The 16,676-nt window shown below is 39.8% G+C and overlaps 2 long non-coding RNA genes and 1 pseudogene across 3 annotated transcripts in view; 1 reads left to right on the forward strand and 2 right to left on the reverse strand.

Annotated features, from left to right (window-relative positions):
• Positions 1–11,657, forward strand: part of LOC102155141 — a 75,615-nt gene extending 63,958 nt beyond the window's left edge. The window contains exons 4-5 of one of the 2 annotated variants that reach the window (XR_005370372.1): positions 1,336–1,460; positions 11,305–11,657. This is a non-coding gene — a long non-coding RNA (uncharacterized LOC102155141). The remainder of the gene's footprint in view (positions 1–1,335; positions 1,461–11,304) is intronic. The other variant, XR_005370371.1, reaches the window with a different exon arrangement.
• Positions 11,306–11,458, reverse strand: LOC119869469 (annotated as a pseudogene).
• A 952-nt stretch (positions 11,658–12,609) lies between the features above and the next one.
• Positions 12,610–16,110, reverse strand: LOC102155258. Its single transcript, XR_005370376.1, has 3 exons — positions 15,461–16,110; positions 14,771–14,848; positions 12,610–13,049 (listed from the first exon to the last, which is right to left on the reverse strand). It is a non-coding gene; the product is annotated as an uncharacterized LOC102155258 (long non-coding RNA).
• Between the last annotated feature and the right edge of the window lie 566 nt (positions 16,111–16,676).

Raw genomic sequence — 16,676 nt, forward strand, 5'->3', positions numbered from 1 at the left:
GGAAACCAAGGTTCAGTGATATTCAAGAACATAAGCAACATCAGAGTTAGTGGGTGGCAGTCCCAGAACTCCAGTGTAGTTTTTTTTTACTCCAAATCCAGAGTTTCTTGCATTTCACATTGGTATCTCACTAGTTTTATTTACATCCCAATGGGTCCCAGGTTTTTCAATCAAACAGGGTTTGAACTAGCATAGTATCTGTTCTTATATTTATTTTCACTGTGATTTCTTAGAACTAATTGCTGAAATAAAATAAACCTTGTAAGTACCTAATATGTAAAAACACTATCAGTGAGTCCAACTCACCTAAGCTTTATGTATTTTCAACTATTTTTAGGATGTGTATTTTCCTGATTATAAAAGTAACAACTCCTCATGTAGAATTTTTTATAATTAGGATTATTGTGTCATATCTGTTAAAAAAAAAAACAAACCTTTTTCCTCCTCAGTGTGGTGGGTTTGCTATATAGTTTTTAAAAATTTAATGTTTTGTCAAACTAATACATGTATTCAGAGGAAAACAAAATAGTACGATTAAGGTTGTTGTGAAAAAGACGGTGCGTCTTCTATTCCTCTGGCCCCAGTTCCCGTTCTCCAGCAGACAACTTCTTTTCTTTTTTTTTTTTTTTTTTATGATAGTCACACAGAGAGAGAGAGAGGCAGAGACATAGGCCGAGGGAGAAGCAGGCTCCATGCACCGGGAGCCCGACGTGGGATTCGATCCCGGGACTCCAGGATCGCGCCCTGGACCAAAGGCAGGCGCTAAACCGCTGCGCCACCCAGGGATCCCAGCAGACAACTTCTTTTGCAATTTTTTAGCTATGTGGGGGGTGTACACCTTCATAATCTGAAATCACCTGTGAATACCGCGATTGTCTTTCTTTTTTAAATTGCAGTATTGGCTATTAAGTGCTGATTCTGGTCGGGCTCTCCTCCCCCCCTGCCTCGCCTTCCCCCCTCCAGGAAGGAGCGCCTCACTGCCCAGCGCCGGCTGCCTCAGCCTCCTCCTTCTCTCTGGCACGCACCCGCCCAAGGCAAGGTGTCCTCTGCTCCCATTCGGGGACCCAAGTCTGTGCCTGAGGCCAGTGATGGAGCGGCCAAGTAGGTCGCACTCCTGGTTGAATTGAAATCGTGAGGAAGCTCACCCTTCAGGGGTCAATCTAGCATCTGTTTGAAAGAAACTGTTGACCCCCCACCCCCGTGCCACGCCTGCCTCTAAGCTTCCCTGACTGTTGGCCCCCCACCCCCTGTACCCCGTCCCTAAGCTTACCTGACTGTGGCTCTAGCAACAGCTTCCACCTGACTGACCCCTCCTGAGTCTTTTCTTCTCCACAGGAGGGCTCGCTCTGGCCCCACAGGTGCTCTCAGAACTACTGGAATCAGAAATACAGAGTCAACAGCATCTTCAACTAGTGGGACCAGCTTCCCTATTCCCTGTCCCCTGGTGGGACAGCTCTGAGGTGGGTTCCACACAGTTTCTCAGAAGGTTCCCTGGGGGGTTGAGTTCACTGACACATGTTTTACTGTTGTTTTTGGTTTGTTTGTCTCTCTTTCTCATTTTTAATTCACAATTTTTTAAAAATTTGCAATAATTAGATACAACATATTTTTTGGTGTTTATCAGCCATTACTACTTATTATTTTAGGAAATATCTTTCACAGTTTTTTAGTAGGCAAGAAAGTAAAAATAAACCAGAACAAATACTAAAATGCTTCTTTGGCTCACAGAAAAGGTTTTCTTTTTAATTGTACTTATTTAAAGACTTCTAACGCTTTGCAAACTGAAATAAAAATGATACAATGAAATATAAAAACACAAAAATTCTCCAATTTGGCCAACCTAAGATTTACTCTTTTTCTTCTGACAGATCCTAGTATTTATAGTCTATACTTCTTTCAAAGAAGATAATAAATTCCCATGAAATACTTCTTGCTACAATCATTGCTATCAAGTGTCCTATAAAATTTCTGGATATCTGCACCGCCAACAGAGTTATTAGGTAAATTCCAGTGTTTATTGATGAAACAATCCTTTAGTGAAGCAGCCGTAGGCAGCTTAAGAGGGAGCAAGTGCTTGACTTGAACTAACAAAAATTACCTAAATAACTCCTGGCACTTATTTCTGAATTGTGAAGACCTGACCAGAAGGTTGAGGAACAGCTGGAGCCACTACAAAGATTTTTCTAGGAGGATCCTTAGGGAAAATATTGGCCACAGGTAAATGCCAGCTCTCAACAAGCAGTGACAATCGGCAGTCTGAATCTGATTACTGGCGTCCAAATTCCTCCTCATCCTAAGAGACTTGGCCTAGTGGTTTCCCTCCTCTTAGGAGATCCTGGGATGAGTATTGTAGGGTATGTGGCCACTGTCAAGAGACAAAGCCTGCATTCAGCTCATTCCTCCAGGGCTGACCCAGCCACGCTCGGGGTCCCGCTGAAGGGTCGCTGATGTAGTTGCATTTATGAAGTTGACCCCAGAAAAACTACTTCTTGCTAAAAGTAACTTTTCTTGCACTAAGCAGCACATAGTGCTCAGGAGATAAAACAGCGCTCTGAAAGGATGAAAGGTGCAGAGAGTATCAGGAAAAGTAGCTCGGGGTCCATTTTATAGGTGGACAGAGGACTTTAGTGTATAGTTGTGAACCAAGTGCTTCGGCAGGAGTTGCCAGTGTCTGTCTGGGCTATTGAAAAAAGGTCCCTGAACGTTGAAAATAGAGGGTTAAGAACTTAAGCTCTGGAATCTCACAGACATGGATTGAATTCCAGTTCTACACCCCCCCAAAGGGCGTGCCCAACTGCTCAACTTTGTTTCATTCATTCATTATAAAACGGGGACCAAAGATATTAAGACAATAGAGTTTTTATAAAGATCGAGTGAGAGAATGTATGTGAATGTTGATACACTGCTTTGCCATCAGCTTATATCCATTTATGAAGATGGTCATATAATTACTTAAAACTATAGCCTTTTGGGCAGCCCGGGTGGCTCAGCGTTTTAGTGCCGCCTTCAGTCCAGGGCCTGATCCTGGAGGCCAGGGATCAAGTCCCACATCAGGCTCCCTGCATGGAGCCTGCTTCTCCCTCTGCCTGTGTCTCTGCCTCTCTCTCTTTCTCTCTCTCTCATGAATAAATAAATAAATAATCTTAAAAAACAAAAAAACTATAGCCTTTTAAGTACCAAGAGAAACATGTGAGTGACTCAAATAACTTCTTGAGAAAAATAACAAAAATAAATATTTTGCTTATCTCTTTGAACGTAGCAAGTCCTAAATCTCAGCTTGTGAATCACGGTTCTGGAGGCCACTGCAGGACAAGAAACCAGGCTTGGCGACAGGCAGAGCGGCACTTTACTAAGCTTCCCTGAGAGTGGGTGGTTCTTGTTTCTCCCTAAGAGGACATTGTCAGGGACCCACCATGAACAAAACGTCCTCAGAGATTATAAATAATAACCCTAATGATTGAAAGAAGCAGGCAACGGAGGCAAAACAACTTGGTTCTGAGTCAAACTGATAGGAATAGGTCCTGAAAAGTCTGGTACTTTTATTATTTTGAAATTTTCATGTTTCCTTTTGAAGCATCTTCCTTGCTGTGGTGAGATATAGCTGGAGGGCAAAGGGGGGATGATTCTACAAATGAAATTGTAAGGTTCTTTTATGTGATTATTGTCTGTGTTGCAAAGGGATTTAGGTAAAGCTGGTATTTGTTGTTGATTTCCCTCAGAGTTGGAGAGCAGACCTGCCCAGATTTTTTTTGCTTTGTCTCATTTGATGAGTCATTTGTTTTTGACTCATCAACAGCCTTGACAGAAGTAAAGGAATAAGAATCAAGAAGTGAGAAACTCTATCCTGCTTAGGTATTAGCACGGAAAGTAAATGTAGGTTAGGATGACAGTCCGAGATCTTCAGTACAGAACATTTATGGGCTGGGCAGTGACGAACAAAAGAACTCTAGGCCTCATTTGAATTTATATGTCTAGTTTTATTATATGTCAAGCCTAGTTGTATTAAAGCACTTCCATTTTTTTTTTTTTTTTTTTTTTTTTTTTTACCCTCGAACTATAACTTTTGTTGGGAAGAGAAATCTTGCAAACACATAAAACAAATTGCTAGCACCATGCCTGCTAGCATAGCATAGTAGTTGTTAGGAGTTAGTTGAACAGTTAGGTAGTCAGGGCCAGGGTCCCCACCAAGAAAATATGGAATTGGGACAGCTAAGACAGAATAGCACTAACATCCTGTTGTGTAGCTTGGACAGGAACACACTAACATTCTTTTCTGTGGCCTTTGCATAGGTGACTTCTGCAAAACATCCCAAAATAAAACAATTCACCACAAAGCATTTATCACCATCACAAGCAAGGGGCACTTAAGACGTAAGCCCCCAGATGTCGGCCCCAAAAGACCATTAGCACATAACATTAAGCGATAGATAGGCAGATATGTGACCAAAGCCCTGGATGGCACGACTCAGCACATCCTGGTTGCTTAGATAGTTCCTCGAAAGACCGCGTAACAACCGCTAATCTTAGAAACTCCAGTGGCAACCCTCTCAGGTTCGCTTCCCCTCTTGGACCTCTGTACTTTTGCTCAATAAACTTTGCTTTCCTGCCCACCCCTCCTTGGTCCACCTCTTCATTCTTCAAAGCAGTGGACCAAGAACCCTGGGTGCTAAAGGAATTAGAAATCCTGTAACGTAGTTACCAATGTGGAATCTGGAGTCAGACTGCTTGGGTTCGAGTCCAATTGTATAACTATTGGCAAGCTGTTCAACATCCTAGTGTTTCTGTTTTCTGTCCTGTAAAATGGGGATAATAATATCATCTACCTCATAGAGCTGCTGTGAAGATAAGTTTATACATGTAAAGTGCCTAGAATATTATTATCTATGATCATCTGGTATCTGCACTTGTCATATATTATTTTTTGAAGTCTTCATAACAACTCTAGAAGTAGGTGTTATAACTCCAGTTTTCAGATGGAAACTACTGACCTTTGGGGCCTGAAAGACCTTGATTTGAATTCTACCTCTTAGATGTTTGGCCTGGCCAGGATATTTAAAAATAACTGAGCTAATATTCATGAGATAATTCCTGGTTCCCAGTATTCTGTTAGAATTGAGTGAGTTGTGGGGTACCTGGGTGGCTTAGTCAGTTGAGTGCCTGACTCTTGGTTTCAGCTCAGGTTATGATCTCGGGGTAGTGAGATCTGAGCCCCACATCAGGCTCCATGCTGGACATGGGGCCTGCTTGGGATTATCTCTCTCTCTCCTCTTCCCTCTGCTCCTCCCTGGTACATGCAGGCATTCTTTGTCCTCAAAAAAAAAAAAAAAAAAAAAAAAAAGGAATGAATTGGTGAATGAATGTAAAGCACCATGCCTGGCAAATATTATCAGACTGGCTTCATTGCAAATCTCTAGAAAGCATCGTTCTTGTTATAGTTTATGAAATTAGGACCCAATTTCATTTCCAGTACACAAATCCTTATTTAATCATATTTAATCTTGACGTTTTTAGTGATGAAAAACTCATTACTTTAATTGGTCTATTATTTTTGAGGATTTTTAATTGTTGAGAGGCTCTCCATTATGATGAACTGAAATCTGTCTCTTTTTTTGGCAGTTATATATTCATCAGAAGTGAAACATTGTTACTCAGATGCTTTTACTGGTTGATGTGGGCTTTTTAAAAAAATTCCAGTGTAGTTAACATATAGTGTTATATTGGTTTCAGGTAGAAATCTTGTCTTTCATATAACTTGAACCCACTGAGTGTAGTTCTGCTCTTTTGAATGGTACAGAATGAGTCTAGTACAGGTCCTTAGAGTCCTTACATAGGTGAGTGAAAGGAAGGCATGAGCCAAGGACAATTGCATATTTCAGGGGTCCATGAACCCAGATGAGGAAAAAATGACATATTTATTTTTGTTTATCTCTAATTAAATTCAGACTTCCTTCAATTATGAACGAAAACAACAACCAACAGCAGCCCTAACAGTTTCTGTGAATTTGTCAACAGAAATTACACCTTTTCATATCACATTCCAGTTGTTCCAGAAATCTGAAAAATATCACTCACAGCATAACTTGGCAATTTTAGAGATTATTAGGTCTGTTGCTATGCTGTGTTATTTATTGTGCTAATAAAAAATCATATATGTTGCTATATCACAACTTGACCCTTTCATCTCTGTCTTTGCTCCTGTTCTTTCTTCAGCTGATTCCTAACAGACCCTCTTCTTTGATAACCAAACTCCGCCCTTTTCCCTCTTAAGTAGACCAAATGCCTGTCAGTGGATCAGTGCTCTTCAGAGGTCTCATCCTATTTATAACACCTTTCCTTACCTTTCACGTAGGCATTCTCCCTCTCAACCCGGTTAACCTAATAAAGGCACGCAGAATTAAAGGATTCATCTTCAACTGAGATTACTAGTTAACCCGCAAAAAAAATCACAATTAAATGACTAATGAGAATGTCAATGAGTATATTTCTAAATCAGTCATTATTCCATCATTGATTTTTCCCTCAAGTGTTTTAAAACTCGTACAAGCTATTGTTTGAAAAACATAATATTAATTATTCTTTATGCAAAAGCTGTATTGGATGTACATTAACGTGGCTGAAGTAGAATATGAAAGGTGAAGGATCCATTCTATCACTGGTGCTCGGATGCACCATAATAATGACAATTCATTGTAAGAAGCGTTTGTTTACTGAGCAAATACCATTAATGGGAGGTTCTTACTCTAGGAGATAAATCAGTAAACAAGATAAACTCTCTGTCCTTGGAGAGCATTTCATTTTATGGCAGACGCAGCTCTAATATTGAAATGTTTATAGAGGTTAGACAAAATGTTAAATAGAAATACCTTCTTTCCAAGTAAAAATAAGGTTTTGGAAGACAGGCATTGCCTTTATCTTTCCTCCCACCCTCCCTCCCTCTGTCACTTCTTCCTTTTATAACTTTAAAAATCATTCATGGCATCTAACATACATGTTACCTGCAAAACATTTCTAATAAATTTCAGTCTGATATGTTGAGCTCAGGTATTCTCATAAAACATTTCAAGATGGTAGGCCTTAATCATTAGACACTATGTGGTGTGTGTCCACACGAACACTGTAAGAGTTATTCTTTCTGCAAATTACTAGTTGATTTTCCTTTTAGCAGTCTCTCTGATTTTGATGACAATGATGATGACGACAACGATGACTTTACCTTTAGAGACAGTGTGTTACAAGTTAGGTTGATGTCTCTAAGGCTTTGCTTGTAAATGACAGTAGCAGTCTAAATGATCTCAGACGGCTCTAACAGGTCTGTACTTTTTTTAAAAAAGATTTATTCATGAGAGACACAGAGAGAAAGAGATGCAGAGACACCAGCAGAGGGAGAAGCAGGCTCCTCGCGGGGAGCCCAACGTGGGACTCGATCCCAGGTCTCCAGGGTCACTCCCTGGGCTGAAGGCGGCGCTAAACTGCTGGGCCACCAGGCTGCCCCAGCTCTGTACTTTATTGACACCTATCAAGAGAGGCCCATTTTGTTTATGCATTTATCACTGAGTTTCCCAATAGTCATTTGGTTCTGTAATGGTCACAAGACCAGCATAAGGGAGATGTCAAGATGTTTTAAGTGGAACTATATTACAACATGGTTTAGTATAAAGAAAATTGTGTGTCTGTCTGTCTGTATGTATGTTATTGGATAAATCACAGTCTGAAAAATGCCCACATAAAAGCTCTTTATAACTTTGTTAACTGATTATGCTGGTAAGAATCTTTTTACATAATACCAAAAAGACTTTTATGGAATTAAAATCAATTCTCCTGCCTACATTAGCGTGTGACCTTTCAACCACATAAATGAAAATTACTTTTATGTGTATTTGGAAGTAGAAAGAGGTCTTTAATATTGAAGCAGCCATGGCTTTCACCTTCAGAATATTTAAAATGCCAATTAAAATGTAAATTATGAATAGTTTGAAAACTGAAGCTTCTTTCTTAAAAATCAGTTTTTTAAAAATATTGAGTGCTTGAACAAAGTGGAAAATATACTGCACACTTAATGATTTCTTCTTGAGGTTCACAGAGACTTACAAGTGTGAAATAATATGTAAAAGCATTACCTCTTGTTATTTATGACAAGTTAAGGAAAGGGAAAAGAGTAGTCTTCAAGACATCTTTTTAAAAATTAAAGTTCTTCAATTATTGATATTGTGAGTTTCAGTTAAGTGCCATATGTTGGGGTTAAGCTGTTAACCTTTCTTGTAATGGCAGTAAATCCTAGAGGAACATGGAGCCAAAGGAAAAGTAGCTTGGCTACTTTTGAGATGTGTAATGGTGACAAGGAGCAATAAGATGGGAAGCTAGTCAGAAAGGCCTGGGAAGGGCCCAGGCAACTAACGGAAGCTTCATATTGCCACTCCCAACCTCCCCCAAGACTTAATACCTCATGTCCAGAACAATGTGGATCCCTAGGAGAATATACCTCTGACTACTGTTTGCTTTGGGGCTAACTCCTGTGCCTCTTAAAGAGGGATATTTGAAGCTGTAAAATATGTCGATGGAATGATGACAAGAAAGTGTCATTTCCCAAGGTGTGAGTAGGCCCTAGGGCATTATAAAAATTTAACAAATGATCACTCTCCAGCAGAACATTTCTTTAAGACTTGCACTCTTTTGTGCCGTTTTTGTCCCTTCTTGTTTTCCTCCAGGCACCTATGAGAGGAAAAAAATTTAAAAATTGAAGTGTTATCCAAATAATATTAATAGTCAGTAATCATTAGCAGAAATAATAGCTCTAAAATATCAGTGTAATGTTAGATATTCCAAAAGTACGTGAAAATGTAGTGTGAACATCAAAGTTTCTCAAAATTTGGAGTTTTAGTAATAACTACATATATTGTCAATTGAAGTATATAAAAAAATAGCACCAGGGATCCCTGGGTGGTGCAGCGGTTTGGCGCCCGCCTTTGGCCCAGGGCGCGATCCTGGAGCCCCGGGATCGAATCCCACGTCGGGCTCCCAGTGCATGGAGCCTGCTTCTCCCTCTGCCTGTGTCTCTGCCTGTGTCTCTGCCTCTCTCTCTGTGTGTGACTATCATAAATAAATAAAAATTAAAAAAAAAATAGCACCAGAAATCACCACCGCCCCCCCCCCCTTTTGTAGGTCAGTGCTCACTGCTGAGTGTGCTGTAATTATATACACTAAATGAGCCACAGCTTGAGCTAATAATACCATACTAAGTACTAGAAAGCTGTAATTACACAACTACATAATATATGCTTGGCAAGATTTTCAGTATTGGAGAATCTACTGTCAAAGAGCATCTGGCAGAGTTAAAGGTCCAAGTTAGAGGTTAGAATAATTGGTCTAGACTGAACTAATGCAGGGTATTGTGGCTCAAGTAGAGTAAGCCATATGCCTATTAGACAACCCAGTGATAATGAATACATCTAGAAATAGTGCAAAGTCTTAAATCATATAATCCTATTACTTTAAAACAGAAAACATTTCCAAGACTGAACATCTACTACACTCCTGTGCATCATGCTAGGTACAGGAGATTTTAAAACAAACAAACCAGGAGAGGAAGAGATAATTTCTGAATGCCAGTTGCTCAAAATTATGACATAGGGTGAATCTGTGTTTTCATAGAGATACATACAAAGTACAATGAGTTAGCAATACCATTGCCAGCTCTGCTGTTAATGACCTAAATTAAATCACTACTCTACTGTTATGTTTGAAAAACGTTTCCATTAAACCTCATGTTCTCATGTTTTTTTTTGTTAGAATTACATAGGATCACCTTCATAAAGATATTTCTGTTCCGATTTTCTCCCTCCGTGCTAAGCCATTATATTTTACTTTGAGTTCTGCTCTATTAAGAGCAGCTAAGATGATCCCACTGTTACAAATTTGTCTTTCTATCTGTCCCACTTAATGGATACAGAGAAGTCTGTTCTCTTTAATAAGAGCTAGTCTTAGTGCTTCTTTTGTATGCCTTAGCTCTGGATTTAATTTAGCTTACAAAAAGCTTTATGTAGAAATCCAATTCATTCTGTTTAAAATACATATGCTTAAGGGTACCAGCTGGCTCAGACAGTAGAGCCTGTGACTCTTGATCTCAGGGTTGTAAGTTCAAGCCCCACATTGGGCATATAGCTTACTTAAAAAAAAATTTTTTTTTAAATGAAATACACTTGCTTATATTTTGCCAAGTGCTATACTTTTATTTTGGTAGGAACTACTTGTTAGCCAAATGATTTCTTGGATTTTTTAGATGGTGAAGAAATTTTCAGTCCAATTGATATGATCATTTTCAGGAATTTGTTTCTAAAGGCATCTAGTTTTCTTGTGACTATTTTGGGAAATTTCCAGATTTTACAGTCATGTGTTTGCATGGAAATTTTGTCCAAATTTGTTATAATGGAGCATAATTTTACTTTGTAGCTATTACTTGATTTAGGGAATCGTGTGTATATTTTGATGCTACTAATCTCTAAAGCTCTTATTAAGCAATAAATTTGGATCATCAGGCAAAAATGATCTCTTTAACTTAGGCATCATTTAGGTAGGTCATCATTTAGGAAACTACTCAAGAGACTTTCTCCTCTTCTAATACATATGCTTAAATTTTTTCCTCATTGTTAGTCCTGGTGAGAATGTTCAGAGCTATTAAATATGACTATTCAAAGAAAGCCATAGAATATTGATTACTGCTCTGCTCATGGAGATAAAGCAGTGTACTAACTGCAGTGGTTCTAACCTTTCATAATATAATACATTCCTGAAATTCACAATTATACAGGGCAAAAAGGACTGAGCATATGAATAAGGAAGCCAGAAGTAATTATAGGTACTTATTAGACAGAATTGGACAAGCTGATCATTGCAAATGCAGAGCAGAAATCACCTGTGCCATTAAACAGATCAGCTGATTATTATGGTGTGTTCCACAAGGGTTCAATTCTCTGTCCTTGCTACATATAGGTAACTAGATTACTGGTTTCTCTTTATCTGCTTCAGAGAAAGTATTTTTTAAAAATATTTTATTTATTCATAAGAGTCAAAGAGAGAGGCAGAGACACAGGCAGAGGGAGAAGCAGGCTCCATGCAGGGAGCCCCATGTGGGACTTGATCCTGGGACTCCGGGGTCATGCCCTGAGCCAAAGGCAGATGCTCAACCGCTGGGACATCCAGGCGCCCCTTCAGAAAAAGTATTGATTTCTTTTTCTTTTCTTATTCTTTCTTTCCTCCTCCCCCCCACCTTTTGTGTGTGTGTGTGTGTGTGTGTGTGTGGTGGCACAGGGAGGGGAGAGCACTAATGCAGTCCCTGACTACCATAAATCACAAATTATGCAGTCAAGTTTCGCACATTTGGGGAAATCTCAAGCATCAGTACATCTGGAGTGCAATGGATAAGCTTAGCCCTGGGAAAACCACTCCTCTGCCAGGTAAGTATCCCCTCTCTTTTTTCTTTCAGGTGAGATAATCCCAACTGAATCAACAGAAAGACTATGCATCTAATAAGAGGTTTCACAAGAATTCCAGATACTAGATCCATTTACAAAAATTGGTAGTGTTCCTCTGTATCGTCATTAGCTGACTAAAAATGTGACATTCTAGGATGTAGTCAAAACTACAAGCTATGAATTTAACTGAATAAACAACGTATATGATCTCAGTAGAGAAAAAGTTTTAATTTATTAAGGGCATTATAGCCTTAAATAAATAGAGTGCTATACCATGGTAACGGAATGGACAGCAACAAGGTAAAAGGTGTTTTCCAAAATTAATCTGTAAATTCAGTTCAATCCTAATGAAAATTCTAGTAGGACTTTATTTTTGTTTCTAGTAGGACTTTAAAAAACTGAATTCAACATACTTATTTTCCTAAGTATAAGAAAACTAAATATGTTATGAGTAATTACAGCGATTTTGAAAAAGGGTCTGGGGAGAGGTCACTGCAGGTATCAGATAACTGGTAGATAGAATTGATAACTAGATAACTGAAGAAAGAATTGATAAAACATTTAACAGATGATATTAGAAAAGTGTCATTTTATAGAGAAAATGCTAGATTCTTAGCTCATAGCAGTGTTTCTCAATCCTTTTTTCATTCTTTTCTACGTAAGAAACTTTTTTAGATTCCCCCCCAATTTTCTACCTTTTCCAATGAAATTTTAATACCACAAATATTTTATATATCTATTGCTGTTTATGTCTCTTGGGAAGGTGAAATTTAATTGGATTAATGTCCTAAATGGACAATGTAAATCTGAAAAGTTAATAGTAAAAGGAAAAAAGAGAAACACAGATTATTTTTCTGGCTTTGGGATGTGGGAGATCTTCTTAAACCAACTTCCGAAAGCACAAACTCTAGGATAAAAAAGAAATGGATGGAAAAGATTTAGAATTAAAGACTTTGCTTGATTGAAAGATATAATAGGTAAAGTACATGTACAGATCACAGATTGGAAAAGGATATTTTATTTATTTATTCATGAGAGACACACACACACATACACACACACACACAGAAAGAGAGAGGCAAAGACACAGGCAGAGGGAGAAGCAGGCTCCACGTAGGGAGCCCGACCTGGGACTTGATCCCGGGTCTCCAGGATCATGCCCTGGGCTGAAGGCAGGGCTAAACCACTGAGCCACCCAGGCTGCCCAAAACCAATTATTTTAATATAAAATATGCAAAATACAATAGAAGACAAGCATGGAGAATTGACCAGATATGAGCTCTTAGAAGATGCTCTCACTAAACACCAAAGATGAACCAAGTCTCTCAAAAGAATAAACATATAAAAAGCTACAGAAATTAAATGTTAAAACAATTTTTCAACCATACTCCATAGCTAATAACTGTGATCTAATGCCTTCAGTGGAGTGCTAAAATTATCAGTAGTCCTGGCAGTGTTCTCAGGGACATCTTCACCGGGTCAGCAGCACCCCCAAAAGCAAGCAGCACATTCCAGTTTTGTTACTCCCAGTGCCAAAGCCCTTCAGAAGCCAGGCCTGAGCAGCATGGATCACCATCTGTCCTTTGAAAGAAAAACAGTTAAGAGTCTGTTTGCTTGGTTATTCCCTGCAAAGTAAAACCACACTTAGGAAAAGAATCAACCGGCCTCCTGGTTTCACTGACACTTGCTCCCACCTGCTAATAGAAGGTCTCAGTGTTCTGTACAGGATCTTCTCAAACCAAGGTTTTTATGAAGGTCCCCAGGGTGTCTCTCCAAAAAATGCTGGTCAGTTAACCTGAGGAAACAGCCATTTTTTCCCCTTGTCCTCTCACCTCCACTGAGCATGTTAACCTCCTTCTCTAGATGGAACCAGTCTGTGAAATTCTGCTCTCATGTCCACTGGCTATGGCTGCTGGGCAATACAGATTGCTCATACTCGATGCTTCTAATAGAGTGAAGCCCTGGAAATTGCTTCTCCTCTTAGAAGATGGCCAATAGGTTCTTCTGTCTCAACAAATTTTTGTAAACAAATAGTTTTTAGTTAGAGGTTTTCTCTACTGGCCATTCCCACACTGTATGTGGAACGTGAGTCTTTGGGGCCTGATCTGATGGCAAGGCTGGGTTGAGGACTCTCTGCAGAATTCTGAATTGCCCCTCCCCTCACACCTGTGAGGTCTAGGCCCTTTTCTCTGGGAAGGAGTCTCACCAGAGGGCTCCTCCTCTTGCAAATTCTTGAAGCTCCACCTCTGTTGCTCACCAGAAGGGCCCTGAAACATCTGAGTTCCACTTACATTCAAAGTGGGTCACCTTCCAACAGCAAGATGAGGAAGGAGGAGGCACAGATTAAATTATACTCCCTATTTCCTGACACTGACTGTGAGCCATAACTCTCCCTCAGCCTAGCTGTAAATAGCAAATTTCATTGGAAACCCTGGAGTCCATCTCTTTCCTGTTTGGGCACAGAACAGTCCTCTAGAAATATGCACAAAAGATTTAAATACTCAGTGCAATAAAGATCTAAGAAATGGCTCCTGATGTGTTTTCCCTTTGCCAAATGTCATTTTTCAAAAGAGAAGGATGTGAGGTGTGGACGGTGCCTGTTGGGCAGGAAAGAGGGAAATAGCCTCTCCTGTATTAGATAAGAAGAGAAAAAGAAGCAAAGTTTATACCATCGGAGAGGAGTCCAAGCACAGGAAGAGAAAACAAACTGTTCAATTAGGGGAGCCAGCTAAAGCCAAGAGGCAGGAAACCAACAGGATTTCAAAAACCTTTCTTTTTTTCATGCTAATGGACCCTTTGGGTGAGTGGTGCTGACCGAGGCAGCTCTCTGCAGAGATGATGACCTCCTGTCCTTTTTCTTTAAGTAATGTCTACACCCAACCTGAGGCTTGAACTCAGAACCCTGAGATCAAGAGTCACGTGCTCTACCCAGCTGAGCCAGCCAAGCCCCTATTGTCTTTAATTCTAGCCCCAGCCCTTGATATCCGGCTCGTGACAGTGGCTTGCCCTTTTATCCCGGATAATAATCTGAGTGAAGCAAGGCTGGAGTAAACCCACGTTGCTTTAACAACACGGGTTCATGACTTTTACCAGTGGCCTAACTCATGCGGGCATATAGAGATTGCTTCACTGCTTAGGTGATTCTAGAAGGGAGTTATTGGGAAAGCATGAGCTAACTCCCGGGGGTAGCCTATTAGCGTCGTGCCAGCGGCAACAGATGCCAGCAGTGAGTTGCAAACAGTGAGCGTGCCATCCGCCGTGAGCTTGCAGAGCCCAGCTTCTGTGGGCATTTAACCACTTACGTGCACTTCTGCTGCACATTTTTTCCAAGGAGATGCTGCATCGTTCATTTAGTTGATCAGGACGACAAGGACCCTTAGCTGGAAAGGAAAAACGATTGAATAGTTTGTCTTATTTTTAGGAGGGAGAAAAAACATTGTTTTAGTAAATTCAGCATTTGGAGCTGAATATGTAATTCCCGTGATGGCGATGAAGAACAGTAAAAGCAATCCCCCCTATCCTGAAGCCTGGCTCCCCGCACCCATCCCTCCCTGAGGAGTAGCCTGAGGAGTATAAATGACTACTGGATGCTTTATAAGATGGGGGAATCTGAATCCTTAAAAAAGGAGAAGAGATAATGGTCTCTGAATTTCATCAACAATCTATATTCCTCAAATAGAATTAAAATAGAATTAGAGCTGCTTATTATATAGAAAAATGTTTCCCGAATGGAAACTTTAGTATCTGAGTATTGATTTCAGTGATACCCAGGGCATTCTTTTGTAGACAAAGGTCCTGCCCAGGTTTGATTTCTGTCCTTTTACTAATTTAAGTGCATTGAATAACCCCCTTGAAGTATTGTTCGTTTTTTTTGGTGGTTGTGGTAGTTTTTTTTTTTTTTTTTTTTTTAAGTCAGTAGAACATTTCTTTTGGAGAATCAGTTTCTTTTATATACACTTTCCTTTTTTACCCACTGGTAAGCAGAGACTTACTAAGGATCCGTCATCAGAGGGAGCATGGCTTGTGCAGACACGTGGGGGTGAGCATCATAAAGAAGACTCCTCCTCCCTTGGACTCTTTTCTTTCCTGATGTTGACACCACTTCCTCCAACATTTTTTTCATCATAGTCTGAAAAGCAGTGAGTTTTGGCACACTAAACTGGTGAAAGTAAGTCATTTTTGAAGAATGTGCTCAGGAGACACAAGTGCAGTGCCTGCTTCACCTGCTGATGCCTTCTGCTTTCTTCACTCCACCCCCTGCAGGCAAGCAAACCCAGATGTTCACCGTCTGTGCTTGTCTAGCATTGCTTTAGTGACTAGGTGGCTGGTATAATTCACTCTGATTCAGGTTTTGCTTTGTTTTGATAACAATTTTTCCCTAAGTATTTTGAACTATTTTGAATTGCTGGGGGGACGGGGAATGAGTGCTCAAAAAGATTAATATTTAATGGTGCATGCTGTGGATAAAATTATATCCGGATTAACAAAGCATTTGAATTTGTGTTCAACTAAGAACAAATTTCTGGTATTTCTTTGACTGCCTGTGGGTCTTGAGCAGTCATATTTGAAATCCACTTCTTTCATGCTTCTCTTTACTTTCGTTAGCTTACCTAAGCAAACTGGAAATTTACTCTTACTGTTCTTATTATGTTCATTTCCAGAGTTTTTAAAAAATTCTCTCCAAAGAGCTTGAAATCCAGTCATTTGCACCATCCCTAGGCCTTTGTTGGCCCTGGGAAACTTTTTTGTTTAAACTAAATCCCTTACATTTATTTTTTTGTTCTGTTTTATAATCTTATTCCTGACTTTCAAAATAATGTGCTTTTGGGACACCTGGGGGGCTCAGTGGTTTAGCGTCTGCCTTCAGCCCAAGGTATGACCCTGGGATCCCGGGATCGAGTCCCATGTCGGGCTCCCTGCATGGAGCCTGCTTCTCCCTCTGCCTGTGTCTCTGCCCCCCACCCCCCTGTGTGTCTCTCATGAAAAAATAAAATCTTAAAAAATTTTTTTTTGTTGTAAGGGAGCCACTTTTGAAGACTGTGCTCCAACAGAACACATGTTACCACTACATTTGGTCTGGTAGATAGGTGAGAGAAGTGTATAGCGATTTATTCAATAAAAGAGCATGAGCATGGTTTCAAGTGTCTCTGCACTATAGTGGCTGGAGAAACAGATCATTTCTAGTTGCAGTAATTCAGAGAGGCTTTT

Source organism: Canis lupus, chromosome 15, assembly GCF_011100685.1.
Source record: "Canis lupus familiaris isolate Mischka breed German Shepherd chromosome 15, alternate assembly UU_Cfam_GSD_1.0, whole genome shotgun sequence".
In the NCBI taxonomy this organism is placed as follows: domain Eukaryota; kingdom Metazoa; phylum Chordata; class Mammalia; order Carnivora; family Canidae; genus Canis; species Canis lupus.